Genomic DNA, 18212 nt, shown 5'->3' with positions numbered 1-18212 from the left:
CAACTGAGGCGTGTTTAGCAGAGGTGTAGTAGACTAGTAGAGGTGTACCAGGAACTAACATCACCACTCTGTTCATCTGGGTAGAGGAAAGTAGACAGGAGGGTAGTCAGGAGACGCTGTAGAAACTCTGATACTGATAGGTGAGAATAAGGTGAAACATGGAGCACTTCAAGCCAGCATTTAACAGTCTGACCGACCAGCTGAGAAAAACAGCCAGTTTTACCGTGACCTTCTTCGCTCTTTTTCTTTACCAAGTTGTGTTGGATGAGCACTTAAAATGCTCATGTAAAGACGGTGTGAAACCAGAGGTTACAAACAACCAGTGTATCTTCTACATGTTGTTTCCAGCTCTGATCTTGGTTCTCTTGACTCTCTGGATGGATGGAGAGTTTCAACGAGTCTTGAGAATTATACGCATATGCAAATGTAATTTGTGGAGAAGATTTTTCGCAATGCTCTTTAAGGCGGTCGCTATAGGGTCGCTGTGGGTTGTGTCTGTGCTTTTTGATGGGGACTGGTACGTGTGCCTTAAAAGAGTGATGCTTCCCTGCAGGAACAACACCACACCCTTCCAAGAGGAACTAGAAAAGCAACTCGAAGCTCATTTCAAAACGGAGTCCATGGTGAGTACCTTTCATTATTTACTTGGTATTGGTTATCAAATTTCCCAGAATATTGAGGGGGGGGCCAGAGTACTGAGGGGGGGGGGGGGGGGGTGGAGACCAGTGGTGTGTTCAGTATGCTTGAACGTTTGCTACATTGCGGAACGGATTGTACTGAATATGATTCCCCACGTTTAGATTCTTGAACAGATCAGTCCAGACTTTAAGGAATGTTTTTTCCCTTTTGGTGGGTGTGGAGAGGAGTGGCTTGAAGCAATGAGAGACGTATTTAAAGGGCACTGGCCATGCTGACAGCGTTCCCCCAGACACAACACAATCCCTCCAAGTTTTTCAACTGCCCGTTCAGTACAATACTGTTTCCCTTCAATTGAATGTTTCAGAACATAAAAACATATTGGACGCCGCCCAGAGTTTTGAGGGGGGTGAAGACCAGAGTATTGAGGAAGGCGGGGGTGGGGATCAGAGTATTGAGGGGGTGTGGAGACCAAAATATTGAGGGGGGGGGACCAGAGTATTGGGAGGGAGGCTTTATGGACACCAGAATATTGGGTGGAGACAAGAGTATTGAGGCGGGTAGAAACCAGAGTATAGTTTGGTCTAAATATATTAGATTACCTTTAACATGAAAACACTTTTTGTTTCAGGTTATTGGATTGGTTCTGGTTCTGGGTCTGCTTGTTGTGACTTATATTCTGACTGCAGTACCTTGGAGGGATATCTGTTCTGTTATACGCAGAAAATGTACAAGGTACCAGAACATTAACGATTGCAGTACAATCAAAATGTATCACAAGATGCTTTATGAGGAGAGCATTTTGGAACAGATAGACATTGTTATTGAAAAAGAGTTAAAGAAAACAGCTAAAGAGCATGTAGTTCTTAAAATCAGAGAACTACTACCGCCCTCTTCGACTGCAGCCCCTCCAACCCCCGCCACACAGGGAGGAGACGGGCCAACCTCGACAACCCCCGCCACACAGGGAGGAGACAGGGCAAGCAGCAGCACCATCCGTCCTGAGTTGGAAGAAAGTAGGAGCAGCACCAATCCAGAGGTGGAAGATAGAGTGATCACCCTTGACAACCTTGATTTTGACAGGATATCTACGCTACATTCTCAAATAATCTGCTCGATGTTCCCAGAACAAACACATTCAGGGAACGATAACTGAAGAAGTGGCCAGATGCCACTACTTGAGGAAGGCTCTCAACCCTAACTTTGGTGTAATATATTTAGCATCAAATATGTAATGTTATATATACATTAATAGTATGATACACTGTATGTGAACCGTTTGTGAAAACTGTGGCTTTCAAGTGAAATACTCAAATCAGTCACACAAAAATGAACTGTAGTGAGTAGCGACCATGTGTTTATAAGGATACATCTGTCTCACAATAAACTGTGTTTCTGGTTAAGGTGGCAGCAGTAGTTTGGTACAATACAACTAGAATGGGTTATAGGAGGGGGAGTGAACAACTGTGGGTGATAAACCTTAACAACTACACTGTATAAGTCTGTATAATGTCACAGGGTGGTAATGTGAGCCGGGTAGCAAAAATGAGCCTGTTAGAACACAGTGATGGTTGACAGAGCTGTTCTAAATCATCTTTATTTCTAGACTATAAACAATGTAACCTTCATTAATGAATGTGTTAATATAACCAGTGAAATATTGTTTTTGTCTTTTTGTTCATATGTTGTTACTGTTGATTATATTCTGCCTTTATGTCTACCTTTAACTAAAAAATATATTTATATATAATATTACTAACAATCTTTATTTCCTCCTGTCTTCAATGTACCACATTTGTTCGCTTTGCATTTCTATACATGTTTGAGCTGTTCATTTTTAAGAGTCTCTAAAATAAAAATAATAGTTGTATTTTTTCCTGTACAGCCTTGATGATCAGTTAATGACTGAATACATTTGTGTATTAATGGATCAAAATCAACACTGTCAGTCAACTGAAATCAACTTCCAATGATTGGGGTGAAATTGGATCTGTAAATTGGATCCTGCGCTTCATTTTGTAATTTCCTGTCGGTCTTTTCAGTGGATCCACATGTAGAGAATGATGTAATAATGGTCAGAATTCTGTGAAAATTCTGAATAGAAGGCTGTGATTGGTTCTGATTGGTTCTGATCTACCAGTTGGCTGTTTATGACATCATAAACACCAAACAGTAGTTGTATCTGTCGGATCAGATCTACAGTCATTTCTCTCCTCTTTGTACTTTTGGATGACTGGATGATTCATAACAGATCTTGCAGCGATATAGAGTCAAATCAAGGTCACTATCAACAGACTTCCTGTAGACTGCCTGAACTGCTGTTAGTCTCCTCTAAAGGTTTTAGTGTCTGGTTAGTGACTGTCTGGTTGCAGAGAAGAAGATAAGTAAGGAGACAAATCACTATTCACTATAGCTGGCCACCAATGTTCCCTCTCATTTTTTTTAGTGCTGTGCAAATTTCATATCTGCTGAGCAAAAACTTGAAAGTTGTGAAGATTCTGTGCAACTTCTGCCACAGGTGTTTATTGTGAACACTGAGGCTGTACCCACTTTAAGTTACAGTTTTAATAGTGGTCAAGTAGACAACTGTGGCTATTTGATGATAATGTAGTTCTATCATTGGAGAAAATGCATCCCATAACATTTTAACATGGAAATAGCTTCTCTATCATTCAGCCTACAGTAGCAGCCAATGTGTGGTGTTCAATGTAGCCCTACATTCCATGAGAATTTTGGAAAAAATATGCAGGGCTCAACATTAACATGTTTATCCACTTGTCCTTCAGACAGAAAATGTGTTGTTAGACACAAGAAACAACTTTACAAAATAAAGTTAAGTGTTATTCCTATTCCATTATCACAGAGAATCAGACAAATGATGCTACCTTCCTATAAAGCTAATTAGCTTATTCAAGCCTGTCTCAAAATACAGCACTGCCCCTTTAATAGAGAAAAAATCTATTTACCTGACTGGCTTTACAAAGACGGCTAGAGGAGTGTGTGGTTGATGAAACGATGGAGCACGTGCTGTAACATTGTAATACTGTATGTTGAAGAGAGGGAAAGATTGAAGTGTATGGTCATTGGACAGGGTTGGGGGGGATTTGGGGGATGGGAGAGGGTCTATTAGCAGTTAGTAGGGCTCTTTGTTATTTTCTCAGAAGTACTGAGTAGGTAAGAGGATTAAGAAATGTTTTACACCGTGATTGACCACACACTCCAGGACAGTAGGTGGCAGCATGCACCTTCAATGTTGGTTTGCGGACCACCATTATATCATAGAAGAAGACGTAGAAGAAGAAGAAGAAGAAGAAGAACGATGCCTAGAAATGCTAATGTTTTGTGCTGTTGTAGGAAGAAACCACTCCCCAATTTCAGAATGGAAATGAGCTATAACTGGGATAATAATTATTTTGATTTGACAGAATTGGCTGTAGGGCAAACTGTTCTTCAAGGGAAGAGAGACAGCTATCAGCCCTCAACAAACAGTTACGATCAGTAGGTTTCCTGTAAAGATCAGTGTACAGAACATGATCTTCACACAAAATCAGAAGATCAAGGAAACTGATTTGACATGTGTCAGATTGCAGAGTAAATCTCAGGTGCTCAGAGTTAAGAAAAGCATGGAATGTCTAGAGCTGTTTAACATCACCCTTCCATAGAACACAAATATCATCAATGTACCTTTTTCCAAATAATGATGTTAGAATTGCGTGTTTCTCCATGTAAACCACATGCAAATTAGCATAGTTAGGAGCCATGGGGGATCCCATGGCTGTACCCTCCGTCAGGATAAAGAAATAATTTATAAACATGAATTAGTTGTGTGTGAGTGCTCTTTCAGCCAATGTTATAATGCATGCACTGGAAGGTAATTCACGATGCAGAAGAAAATGTTCCAGTGCTTCAATACCGCCCTCGTGTGGAATATTTGTGTATAACGACTCAATATCAAAAGTAACTAACAAGTAAGTACTTTCAGGGAGAGGATCAAGAGATTCAATAATATAGATAACTATGCTGGTGTCCTTTACAAAGCAGGGGTGCTGTTCTGCCAGTGGTCTGATAAATAGTCAACAGAGGGTCCGTTACTGCATCAATGAAAAAAGGGGCCGTTACAGCATCAATGAAAAAAGGGGCCGTTACAGCATCAATGAAAACAGGGGCCGTTACTGCATCAATGAAAACAGGGGCCGTTACTGCATCAATGAAAACAGGGGCCGTTACAGCATCAATGAAAACAGGGGCCGTTACTGCATCAATGAAAACAGGGCCGTTACTGCATCAATGAAAACAGGGGCCGTTACAGCATCAATGAAAACAGGGGCCGTTACTGCATCAATGAAAACAGGGGCCGTTACAGCATCAATGAAAACAGGGGCCGTTACAGCATCAATGAAAAAAGGGGCCGTTACCGCATCAATGATAAAGACTATGTTACAGCATCACTGATAAAGACTATGTTACAGCATCAATGATAAAGACTATGTTACAGCATCAATGATAAAGACTATGTTACTGCATCACTGATAAAGACTATGTTACAGCATCAATGATAAAGACTATGTTACAGCATCAATGATAAAGACTATGTTACAGCATCAATGATAAAGACTATGTTACAGCATCAATGATAAAGACTATGTTACTGCATCACTGATAAAGACTATGTTACAGCATCAATGATAAAGACTATGTTACAGCATCAATGATAAAGACTATGTTACAGCATCAATGATAAAGACTATGTTACCGCATCAATGATAAAGACTATGTTACAGCATCAATGATAAAGACTATGTTACAGCATCAATGATAAAGACTATGTTACAGCATCAATGATAAAGACTATGTTACAGCATCAATGATAAAGACTATGTTACAGCATCAATGATAAAGACTATGTTACTGCATCACTGATAAAGACTATGTTACAGCATTAATGATAAAGACTATGTTACAGCATCAATGATAAAGACTATGTTACAGCATCAATGATAAAGACTATGTTACCGCATCAATGATAAAGACTATGTTACAGCATCAATGATAAAGACTATGTTACAGCATCAATGATAAAGACTATGTTACAGCATCAATGATAAAGACTATGTTACAGCATCAATGATAAAGACTATGTTACAGCATCAATGATAAAGACTATGTTACAGCATCAATGATAAAGACTATGTTACAGCATCAATGATGAAGACTATGTTACAGCATCAATGATAAAGACTATGTTACAGCATCAATGATAAAGACTATGTTACAGCATCAATGATAAAGACTATGTTACAGCATCAATGATAAAGACTATGTTACAGCATCAATGATAAAGACTATGTTACAGCATCAATGATAAAGACTATGTTACAGCATCAATGATAAAGACTATGTTACAGCATCAATGATAAAGACTATGTTACGGCATCAAAACAAATTACATTTTATTTGTCACATACACATGGTTAGCAGATGTTAATGCGAGTGTAGTGAAATGCTTGTGCTTCCAGTTCCGACAATGCAGTAATAACCAACAAGTAATCTTACTAACAATTCCAAAACTACTGTCTTATACACAAGTGTAAGGGGATAAAGAATATGTACATAAAGATATATGAATGAGTGATGGTACAGAGCAGCATAGGCAAGATACAGTAGATGGTATCGAGTACAGTATATACATATGAGATGAGTATGTAAACAAAGTGGCATAGTTAAAGTGGCTAGTGATACATGTATTACATAAGGATGCAGTAGATGATAGAGTACAGTATATACGTATACATATGAGATGAATAATGTAGGGTATGTAAACATTATATTAGGTAGCATTGTTTAAAGTGGCTATTGATATATTTTACATCATTTCCCATCAATTCCCATTATTAAAGTGGCTGGAGTTGAGTCAGTGTCAGTGTGCAGGCAGCAGCCACACAATGTTAGTGATGGCTGTTAAACAGTCTGATGGCCTTGAGATAGAAGCTGTTTTTCAGTCTCTCGGTCCCAGCTTTGATGCACCTGTACTGACCTCGCCTTCCGGATGATAGCGGGGTGAACAGGCAGTGGCTCGGGTGGTTGTTGTCCTTCATGATCTTTATGGCCTTCCTGGAACATCGGGTGGTGTAGGTGTCCTGGAGGGCAGGTAGTTTGCCCCCAGTGATGCGTTGTGCAGACCTCACTACCCTCTGAAGAGCCTTACGGTCGTGGGCGGAGCAGTTGCCGTACCAGGCGGTGATACAGCCCGACAGGATGCTCTCGATTGAGCATCTGTAGAAGTTTGTGAGTGCTTTTGGTGACAAGCCGAATTTCTTCAGCCTCCTGAGGTTGAAGAGGCGCTGCTGCGCCTTCTTCACGATGCTGTCTGTGTGAGTGGACCAATTCAGTTTGTCTGTGATGTGTATGCCAAGGAACTTAAAACTTACTACCCTCTCCACTACTGTTCCATTGATGTGGATAGGGGGATGTTCCCTCTGCTGTTTCCTGAAGTCCACAATCATCTCCTTAGTCCGAGGGCCCTCACCTCCTCACTGTTGTGTCGTCCGCAAACTTGATGATTGAGTCAATGATAAAGGGTCCGTTACTACATCAATGATAGAGGGCCCGTTACTACATCAATGATAGAGGGTCTGTTACTACATCAATGATAGAGGGCCCGTTACTATATCAATGATAGAGGGTCCGTTACTACATCAATGATAAAGGGTCCGTTTGCACATCAATGATAGAGGGTCCGTTACTACATCAATGATTAAGGGTCCGTTACTACATCAATGATAGAGGGCCCGTTACTACATCAATGATAGAGGGCGCGTTACTACATCAATGATAGAGGGCCCGTTACTACATCAATGATTAAGGGTCCGTTACTACATCAGTGACAGAGGGCCCATTACTACATCAATGATAGAGGGTCCATTACTACATCAATGATAGAGGGCCCGTTACTACATCAATGATAGAGGGCCCATTACTACATCAATGATAGAGGGCCCGTTACTACATGAATGATAGAGGGTCTGTTACTACATCAATGATAGAGGGTCCGTTACTATATCAATGATAGAGGGTCCGTTACTACATCAATGATAGAGGGTCCGTTACTACATCAATGATAAAGGGTCTGTTACTACATCAATGATAAAGGGTCTGTTACTACATCAATGATAGAGGGCCCGTTACTACATCAATGATAAATGGTCCGTTTGTACGTCAATGATAGAGGGTCCGTTACTACATCAATGATTAAGGGTCCGTTACTGCATCAATGATAGAGGGTCCGTTTCTACATCAATGATAGAGGGTCCGTTACTGCATCAATGATAGAGGGTCCATTACTGTATCAATGATAGAGGGTCCGTTACTACATCAATGATAGAGGGTCCGTTGCTACATCAATGATAAAGGGTCCGTTACTACATCAATGATAGAGGGTCCGTTACTACATCAATGATAAAGGGTCCGTTACTACGTCAATGATTAAGGGTCCGTTACTACATCAATGATAAAGGGTCCGTTACTACAGCAATGATAGAGGGTCCGTTACTGCATCAATGATAGAGGGTCCATTACTACATCAATGATAGAGGGCCCGTTACTACATCAATGATAGAGGGTCCGTTACTACATCAATGATAAAGGCCCGTTACTACATCAATGATAGAGGGCCCGTTACTACATCAATGATAAAGGGTCCGTTTGTACGTCAATGATAGAGGGTCCGTTACTACATCAATGATTAAGGGTCCGTTACTGCATCAATGATAGAGGGTCCGTTTCTACATCAATGATAGAGGGTCCGTTACTGCATCAATGATAGAGGGTCCATTACTGTATCAATGATAGAGGGTCCGTTACTACATCAATGATAGAGGGTCCGTTACTACATCAATGATAAAGGGTCCGTTACTACATCAATGATAGAGGGTCCGTTACTACATCAATGATAAAGGGTCCGTTACTACGTCAATGATTAAGGGTCCGTTACTACATCAATGATAAAGGGTCCGTTACTACAGCGATGATAGAGGGTCCGTTACTGCATCAATGATTAAGGGTCCGTTACTACATCAATGATAGAGGGCCCGTTACTACATCAATGATAGAGGGCGCGTTACTACATCAATGATAGAGGGCCCGTTACTACATCAATGATTAAGGGTCCGTTACTACATCAGTGACAGAGGGCCCATTACTACATCAATGATAGAGGGTCCATTACTACATCAATGATAGAGGGCCCGTTACTACATCAATGATAGAGGGCCCATTACTACATCAATGATAGAGGGCCCGTTACTACATGAATGATAGAGGGTCTGTTACTACATCAATGATAGAGGGTCCGTTACTATATCAATGATAGAGGGTCCGTTACTACATCAATGATAGAGGGTCCGTTACTACATCAATGATAAAGGGTCTGTTACTACATCAATGATAAAGGGTCTGTTACTACATCAATGATAGAGGGCCCGTTACTACATCAATGATAAATGGTCCGTTTGTACGTCAATGATAGAGGGTCCATTACTACATCAATGATTAAGGGTCCGTTACTGCATCAATGATAGAGGGTCCGTTTCTACATCAATGATAGAGGGTCCGTTACTGCATCAATGATAGAGGGTCCATTACTGTATCAATGATAGAGGGTCCGTTACTACATCAATGATAGAGGGTCCGTTACTACATCAATGATAAAGGGTCCGTTACTACATCAATGATAGAGGGTCCGTTACTACATCAATGATAAAGGGTCCGTTACTACGTCAATGATTAAGGGTCCGTTACTACATCAATGATAAAGGGTCCGTTACTACAGCAATGATAGAGGGTCCGTTACTGCATCAATGATAGAGGGTCCATTACTACATCAATGATAGAGGGCCCGTTACTACATCAATGATAGAGGGTCCGTTACTACATCAATGATAAAGGGCCCGTTACTACATCAATGATAGAGGGCCCGTTACTACATCAATGATAAAGGGTCCGTTTGTACGTCAATGATAGAGGGTCCGTTACTACATCAATGATTAAGGGTCCGTTACTGCATCAATGATAGAGGGTCCGTTTCTACATCAATGATAGAGGGTCCGTTACTGCATCAATGATAGAGGGTCCATTACTGTATCAATGATAGAGGGTCCGTTACTACATCAATGATAGAGGGTCCGTTACTACATCAATGATAAAGGGTCCGTTACTACATCAATGATAGAGGGTCCGTTACTACATCAATGATAAAGGGTCCGTTACTACGTCAATGATTAAGGGTCCGTTACTACATCAATGATAAAGGGTCCGTTACTACAGCGATGATAGAGGGTCCGTTACTGCATCAATGATAAAGGGCCCGTTACTACATCAATGATAGAGGGCCCGTTACTACATCAATGATTAAGGGTCCGTTACTGCATCAATGATAGAGGGTCCATTTCTACATCAATGATAGAGGGTCCGTTACTACATCAATGATAAAGGGTCCATTACTACGTCAATGATTAAGGGTCGTTACTACATCAATGATAAAGGGTCCGTTACTACAGCAATGATAGAGGGTCCGTTACTACATCAATGATAGAGGGCCGATGTGGGTAAGACTTTTAGACAGGTCAAAATTCACAAGGCCGCAGGGACAGATGGATTACTAGGACGTGTACTGTGAGCATGCGCTGACCAACTAGCAAGTGTCTTCACTGATATTTTCAACCTCTCCCTGAACTAGATGTGACTGGTTGTCAACTGAAACATGGTAATAATATTCACCATGAACGAGATGTGATTGGTTATCAACTGAAACATTGTAATAATATTCGCCATGAACGAGATGTGACTGGTTATCAACTGAAACATTGTAATAATATTCACCATGAACGAGATGTGACTGGTTATCAACTGAAACATGGTAATAATATTCACCATGAACGAGATGTGATTGGTTATCAACTGAAACATTGTAATAATATTCACCATGAACGAGATGTGATTGGTTATCAACTGAAACATGGTAATAATATTCACCATGAACGAGATGTGATTGGTTATCAACTGAAACATTGTAATAATATTCCCCATGAACTAGATGTGACTGGTTATCAACTGAAACATGGTAATAATATTCACCATGAACGAGATGTGATTGGTTATCAACTGAAACATGGTAATAATATTCACCATGAACGAGATGTGATTGGTTATCAACTGAAACATTGTAATAATATTCCTGGTTCCTTACTACACTGTATTAGTTTCATTTGATGACCTCAGACATTGTTTATTGAGCTAAAACTGTTACATCAATGAAGCAAGAGCACTAACAGATCTGTGATCTGTGCTCATTGATGGGGACTGGTACATGTGCTGTAAAACAGCAATGCTTCCCTGCAGGGGAACACTGAAACCACACCATCCCAAGAGGAACTGGAAACTCTACTCGAAACTCCATTGGAGTACCTTTCATTATTTACTTGTTATTAAAGTGCCCAGAGTATTGAGGGGGGTGGAGACCGCAGTTTTGAACATATTTATGCTGTTCATTTTGAGAAGTCTCTCTGAAATGAAAGTGCAAGGTGTACTCTAACATTGGCATTGCTATATGTACCATCTTGTCAGACAAAACCACTGAATATGTGAAACAACAGGATGCCGCTGCAACTGAGGCGTGTTTAGCAGAGGTGTAGTAGACTAGTAGAGGTGTACCAGGAACTAACATCACCACTCTGTTCATCTGGGTAGAGGAAAGTAGACAGGAGGGTAGTCAGGAGACGCTGTAGAAACTCTGATACTGATAGGTGAGAATAAGGTGAAACATGGAGCACTTCAAGCCAGCATTTAACAGTCTGACCGACCAGCTGAGAAAAACAGCCAGTTTTACCGTGACCTTCTTCGCTCTTTTTCTTTACCAAGTTGTGTTGGATGAGCACTTAAAATGCTCATGTAAAGACGGTGTGAAACCAGAGGTTACAAACAACCAGTGTATCTTCTACATGTTGTTTCCAATTCTGATCTTGGTTCTCTTGACTCTCTGGATGGATGGAGAGTTTCAACGAGTCTTGAGAATTATACGCATATGCAAATGTAATTTGTGGAGAAGATTTTTCGCAATGCTCTTTAAGGCGGTCGCTATAGGGTCGCTGTGGGTTGTGTCTGTGCTTTTTGATGGGGACTGGTACGTGTGCCTTAAAAGAGTGATGCTTCCCTGCAGGAACAACACCACACCCTTCCAAGAGGAACTAGAAAAGCAACTCGAAACTCATTTCAAAACGGAGTCCATGGTGAGTACCTTTCATTATTTACTTGGTATTGGTTATCAAATTTCCCAGAATATTGAGGGGGGGGCCAGAGTACTGAGGAGGGGGGTGGAGACCAGTGGTGTGTTCAGTATGCTTAAACGTTTGCTACATTGCGGAACGGATTGTACTGAATATGATTCCCCACGTTTAGATTCTTGAACAGATCAGTCCAGACTTTAAGGAATGTTTTTCCCTTTTGGTGGGTGTGGAGAGGAGTGGCTTGAAGCAATGAGAGACGTATTTAAAGGGCACTGGCCATGCTGACAGCGTTCCCCCAGACACAACACAATCCCTCCAAGTTTTTCAACTGCCCGTTCAGTACAATACTGTTTCCCTTCAATTGAATGTTTCAGAACATAAAAACATATTGGACGCCGCCCAGAGTTTTGAGGGGGGTGAAGACCAGAGTATTGAGGAAGGCGGGGGTGGGGATCAGAGTATTGAGGGGGTGTGGAGACCAGAATATTGAGGGGGGGGGGGGGGACCAGAGTATTGGGAGGGAGGGTTTATGGACACCAGAATATTGGGTGGAGACAAGAGTATTGAGGCGGGTAGAAACCAGAGTATAGTTTGGTCTAAATATATTAGATTACCTTTAACATGAAAACACTTTTTGTTTCAGGTTATTGGATTGGTTCTGGTTCTGGGTCTGCTTGTTGTGACTTATATTCTGACTGCAGTACCTTGGAGGGATATCTGTTCTGTTATACGCAGAAAATGTACAAGGTACCAGAACATTAACGATTGCAGTACAATCAAAATGTATCACAAGATGCTTTATGAGGAGAGCATTTTGGAACAGATAGACATTGTTATTGAAAAAGAGTTAAAGAAAACAGCTAAAGAGCATGTAGTTCTTAAAATCAGAGAACTACTACCGCCCTCTTCGACTGCAGCCCCTCCAACCCCCGCCACACAGGGAGGAGACGGGCCAACCTCGACAACCCCCGCCACACAGGGAAGAGACGGGGCAAGCAGCAGCACCATCCGTCCTGAGTTGGAAGAAAGTAGGAGCAGCACCAATCCAGAGGTGGAAGATAGAGTGATCACCCTTGACAACCTTGATTTTGACAGGATATCTACGCTACATTCTCAAATAATCTGCTCGATGTTCCCAGAACAAACACATTCAGGGAACGATAACTGAAGAAGTGGCCAGATGCCACTACTTGAGGAAGGCCCTCAACCCTAACTTTGGTGTAATATATTTAGCATCAAATATGTAATGTTACATATACATTAATAGTATGATACACTGTATGTGAACTGTTTGTGAAAACTGTGGCATTTCAAGTGAAATACTCAAATCAGTCACACAAAAATGAACTGTAGTGAGTAGAAACCCTGTGTTTATAAGGATACATCTGTCTCACAATAAACTGTGTTTCTGGTTAAGGTGGCAGCAATAGTTTGGTACAATACAACCAGCATGGGTTATATGAGGGGGAGTGAGCAACTGTGGGTGATAAACCTTAACAACGACACTGTATAAGCTTTCATAATGTCACAGGGTGGAAATGTGAGCCGGTTGGCAAAAATGAGCCTGTTAGACCACAGTGATGGTTGACAGAGCTGTTCTAAATCATCTTTATTTCTAGACTATAAACAATATAACCTTCATTAATGAATATGTGTTAATATAACCAGTGAAATATTGTTTTTGTCTTTTTGTTCATATGTTGTTACTGTTGATTATATTCTGCCTTTATGTCTACCTTTAACAAAATTATATATTTATATATAATATTACTAACAATCTGTATTTCCTGTCTTCAATGTACCACATTTGTTCGCTTTGCATTTCTATACATGTTTATGCTGTTCATTATGAAGAGTCTCTAAAATAAAAATAATAGTTGTATTTTTTCCTGTACAGCCTTGATGGATCAGTTAATGACTGAATACATTTGTGTATTAATGGATCAAAATCAACACTGTCAGTCAACTGAAATCAACTTCCAATGATTGGGGTGAAATTGGATCGGTAAATTGGATCCTGCGCTTCATTTTGTAATTTCCTGTTGGTCTTTTCAGTGGATCCACATGTAGATATTTTTATTTTTATTTTATTTATTTATTTTTATTTTTTATTTCACCTTTATTTAACCAGGTAGGCTAGTTGAGAACAAGTTCTCATTTGCAACTGCGACCTGGCCAGGATAAAGCATAGCAGTGTAAACAGACAACACAGAGTTACACATGGAGTAAACAATTAACAAGTCAATAACACAGTAGAAAAAAAGGGAGTCTGTATACATTGTGTGCAAAAGGCATGAGGAGGTAGGCAAATAATTACAGTTTTGCAGATTAACACTGGAGTGATAAATGATCAGAGGGTCATGTACAGGTAAAATATATGCATATTCTTGGTACCACTTGAAAGGAAACACTTTGAAGTTTGTGTAAATGTGAAAGGAATGTAGGAGAATATAACACAATAGATCTGGTAGAAGATAATACAAAGAAAGAAACAACCATTCTTTGTATTTTTTTTTTGTACCATCATCTTTGAAATGCAAGAGAAAGGCCATCATGTATTATTCCAGCATAACTGCAATTTAGATTTTTGCCACTAGATGGCAGCAGTGTATGTGCAAAGCTTTAGACTGATCCAATGAGCCATTGCATTTCAGTTCAACATTTTGTATCAAGACTTCCCAAATGTGCCTAATTTGTTAATTAATAACTTTTCATGTTCAAAATTGTGCACTCTCCTGAAACATTAGCATGGTATTATTTCACTGTAATAGCTACTGTAATTTGGACAGCGCAGTTAGGTTAACAAGAATTTAAGTTTTCTGCCAATATAAGATATGTCTATGCCCTGGAAAATGTTCTTGTTACTCACAACCTCATGCTAATCGCATTAGCCTACATTAGCTCAACCGTCCCATGGATGGGACACCGATCCTGAAGAAGTTCTAACCTGTTTGGGATAGGGGGCAGCATTTTCACATTTGGATGAAAAGCGTGCCCAGAGTAAACTGCCTGCTACTCAGGCCCAGAAGCTAATATAAGCATATTATTAGTATATTGGATATAAACACTCTGAAGTTTCTACAATTGTTTGAATGATGTCTGTGATTATAACCAAACTCATATGGCAGGCGAAAACCAGACAGAAAATCCAACCAGGAAGTGAGAAATCTGAGATTTTAGTTTTTCAACTCATTGCCTATCGAATATACAGTGTCTATGGGGTCATATTGCATTTCCTAAGGCTTCCACTAGATGGCAACAGTCTTTAGAATCGTGTTTCATGCTTCTACTGTGAAGGGGGAGCGAATGAGATCTGTTTCAATCATGTGTCTGGCAGAAGGCCATGAGCTGGTCACGCGCGTGACCGTGAGAGCGACCTGCGTTCCATTGCATTTCTAAAGACAAAGGAATTGTCCGGTTGAAACATTATTGAATATTTATGATAAAAACATCCTAAAGATTGATTCTATACATCGTTTGACATGTTTCTACGAACTGTAATATAACTTATTGGACTTTTCGTTTGAACTTTCGCCTGGACTTGCCCATGCCTCGTGAGTTTGGATTTTTGAACTAAACACGCTAACAAAAGGAGGTATTTGGACATAAATGATGGACAAGACAAACATTTATTGTGGAACTGGGATTCCTGGGAGTGCATTCTGATGAAGATCATCAAAGGTAAGTGAATATTTATAACTCTATTTCTGACTTTTACTGACTCCACAACATGGTGGGTATCTGAATGTCTTGTTTTTGTGTCTGAGCACTGTACTCAGATTATTGCATGGTGTGCTGACACAGCGGTTGCATTAAGGAGAAGTGTTTCTTTAGTTCTGTGCATAACACTTGTATCTTTTCTCAAAGTTTATGATGAGTATTTCTGTAAATTGATGTGGCTCTCTGCAAATTCGGCGGATGTTTTTGAGGCGCATCCTTCCCCAGATCTGTGCCTAGACACAATACCTTTTTTTTTTGGTGGATTCATAGTTTAGCTATGAATTATGTTGTGGCACAATCTCACCGTCTCATCTCACTAACAATTACTAAGGTGAACACCAAATTTCACTATTGTGGCTCATCCCTATTGTGTCTAGCTTCACATTGAATTCTTATTCCATCATTACAACATCATTCTCCTCCGTATCTGACTGTTAGTTAGCTGCTAGCTTAGAAAGCCTGTGATTTTGTAACTATTAACCAAACTGATTCAAAGATGGATGATGATCTTAGAATCCCTGACCCTGGACCCATCTTCCTCTGCTTTCTTCACTGCCTCAGCATATGACACCTTCTGCACTACTCTGATCCTGGCAAGCTCAACCTGCCTTTTCTCTCAGTTTACATACAGAACTTTTCCACCGGTACTACACATTAATTTGTCTCATGTCCTCCTGCACACTTCTCACATCTTGGAATCTTCCTCCTACACACTGCTGCCACTTGACCTTTTAGGGCATATTGGCACCTAAACCATTGTAATGGGTTCATGTCAAATGTCACAACTTCCACCGAAGTTGGTTCCTCTCCTTGTTCCGGCGGCGTTCGGCGGTCGAAGCCACCGACCTTCGACCCATCGCTGATCCTCTTTTCATTTTCTCATTGGTTTTGTCTTGTCTTCCATCACAACTGGTTCCAATCCCATCAATTACATGTTGTGTATTTAACCCTCTGTTCCCCTTCATGTCTTTGTCGGTGATTGTTTATTGTAAGTGCTTGTGCACGTCTGTCCTGGTGTGCGTCAGGTTATGTACCCATTATTTGATTGTTCTCTTTTCCTGTGTTTTTATTTATTAAACTGCGCCGTTTGGAAACACAGTATTTGCTCTCCTGCGTCGGACTTCTCTGCCACCAGTACCACCCCACAACAAAAGCTTTCACAGGATAACTGACATCCCTAATTGGACTTTATCTGGTAAAACGTCTGCATCAAAACTCTAGAGTACAGACAGTTTCTTCTCTGTTTCACCACTGGGTCTGTGTGTGTTTCTGATGTTTTTACCAGAGTATTTAGGGGGGATTGAGTCTAGGGGTGCTTGAACATTTGCACATTTGGTTCAGGTTCGTGCCTCAGGACTGATTCTGGTTCTGCTTGTTGGGAATTTTATTCTGACTGCAATACCTTGGAGGAATTGATGTTGTAGACAATGCATGGATGTCAAACCTTACCACAGGGCACTATTTGAGGAGAATATTTGGGAAGAGACAGAAATTCTTATTGAAAAAGTTCTTATTGAAATTCTTATTGAAAAAGCCTATCATAGTAAAAAATGACTACCGCGCCTTTCGAATGCAGCTCGTAAACCATCACCAAACTGGGAGAAGGCGTGCCAACCATTACAGCCACCACCACACAGGGAGAAGGTGAGCCATCCATTACAGCCACCAACACACAGGGAGAAGGCGAGCCAACCATTACAGCCACCAACACACAGGGAGAAGGCGAGCAACCATTACAGCCACCACCACACAGGGAGAAGGCGAGCCAACCATTACAGCCACCAACACACAGGGAGAAGGCGGGCCAACCATTACAACCACCACCACACAGGGAGAAGGCGAGCCAACCATTACAGCCACCAACACACAGGGAGAAGGCGGGCCAACCATTACAACCACCACCACACAGGGAGAGGGCGAGCCAACCATTACAGCCACCACCTCACAGGGAGAAGGCGAGCCAACCATTACAACCACCATCACACAGGGAGAAGGCGAGCCAACCATTACAGCCACCAACACACAGGGAGAAGGCGAGCAACCATTACAGCCACCAACACACAGGGAGAAGGCGAGCCAACCATTACAGCCACCAACACACGGGGGGAAGGCGTGCCAACCATTACAACCAACACCACACAGGGAGAAGGCGAGCCAACCATTACAGCCACCAACACACAGGGAGAAGGCGGGCCAACCATTACAACCACCACCACACAGGGAGAAGGCGAGCCAACCATTACAGCCACCAACACACAGGGAGAAGGCGGGCCAACCATTACAACCACCACCACACAGGGAGAAGGCGAGCCAACCATTACAGCCACCACCACACAGGGAGAAGCCGAGCCAACCATTACAACCACCATCACACAGGGAGAAGGCGAGCCAACCATTACAGCCACCAACACACAGGGAGAAGGCGAGCAACCATTACAGCCACCACCACACAGGGAGAAGGCGAGCCAACCATTACAGCCACCAACACACAGGGAGGAGGCAGGCCAACCATTACAACCACCACCACACAGGGAGAAGGCGAGCCAACCATTACAGCCACCACCACACAGGGAGAAG

The 18212-nt window shown here is 41.4% G+C and overlaps 1 long non-coding RNA gene across 1 annotated transcript; it reads left to right on the top strand.

Annotated features, from left to right (window-relative positions):
• Positions 1-11: 11 nt before the first annotated feature.
• LOC135513487 (uncharacterized) lies at positions 12-2458 on the top strand. The gene is made up of 3 exons (XR_010451548.1): positions 12-623; positions 1268-1575; positions 1615-2458. It is a non-coding gene; the product is annotated as an uncharacterized LOC135513487 (long non-coding RNA).
• The last annotated feature ends 15754 nt before the right edge of the window (positions 2459-18212 follow it).

Source organism: Oncorhynchus masou, chromosome 25 (assembly GCF_036934945.1).
Source record: "Oncorhynchus masou masou isolate Uvic2021 chromosome 25, UVic_Omas_1.1, whole genome shotgun sequence".
Lineage (NCBI taxonomy): Eukaryota > Metazoa > Chordata > Actinopteri > Salmoniformes > Salmonidae > Oncorhynchus > Oncorhynchus masou.
This window is presented reverse-complemented; position numbering and strand designations above follow the sequence as displayed.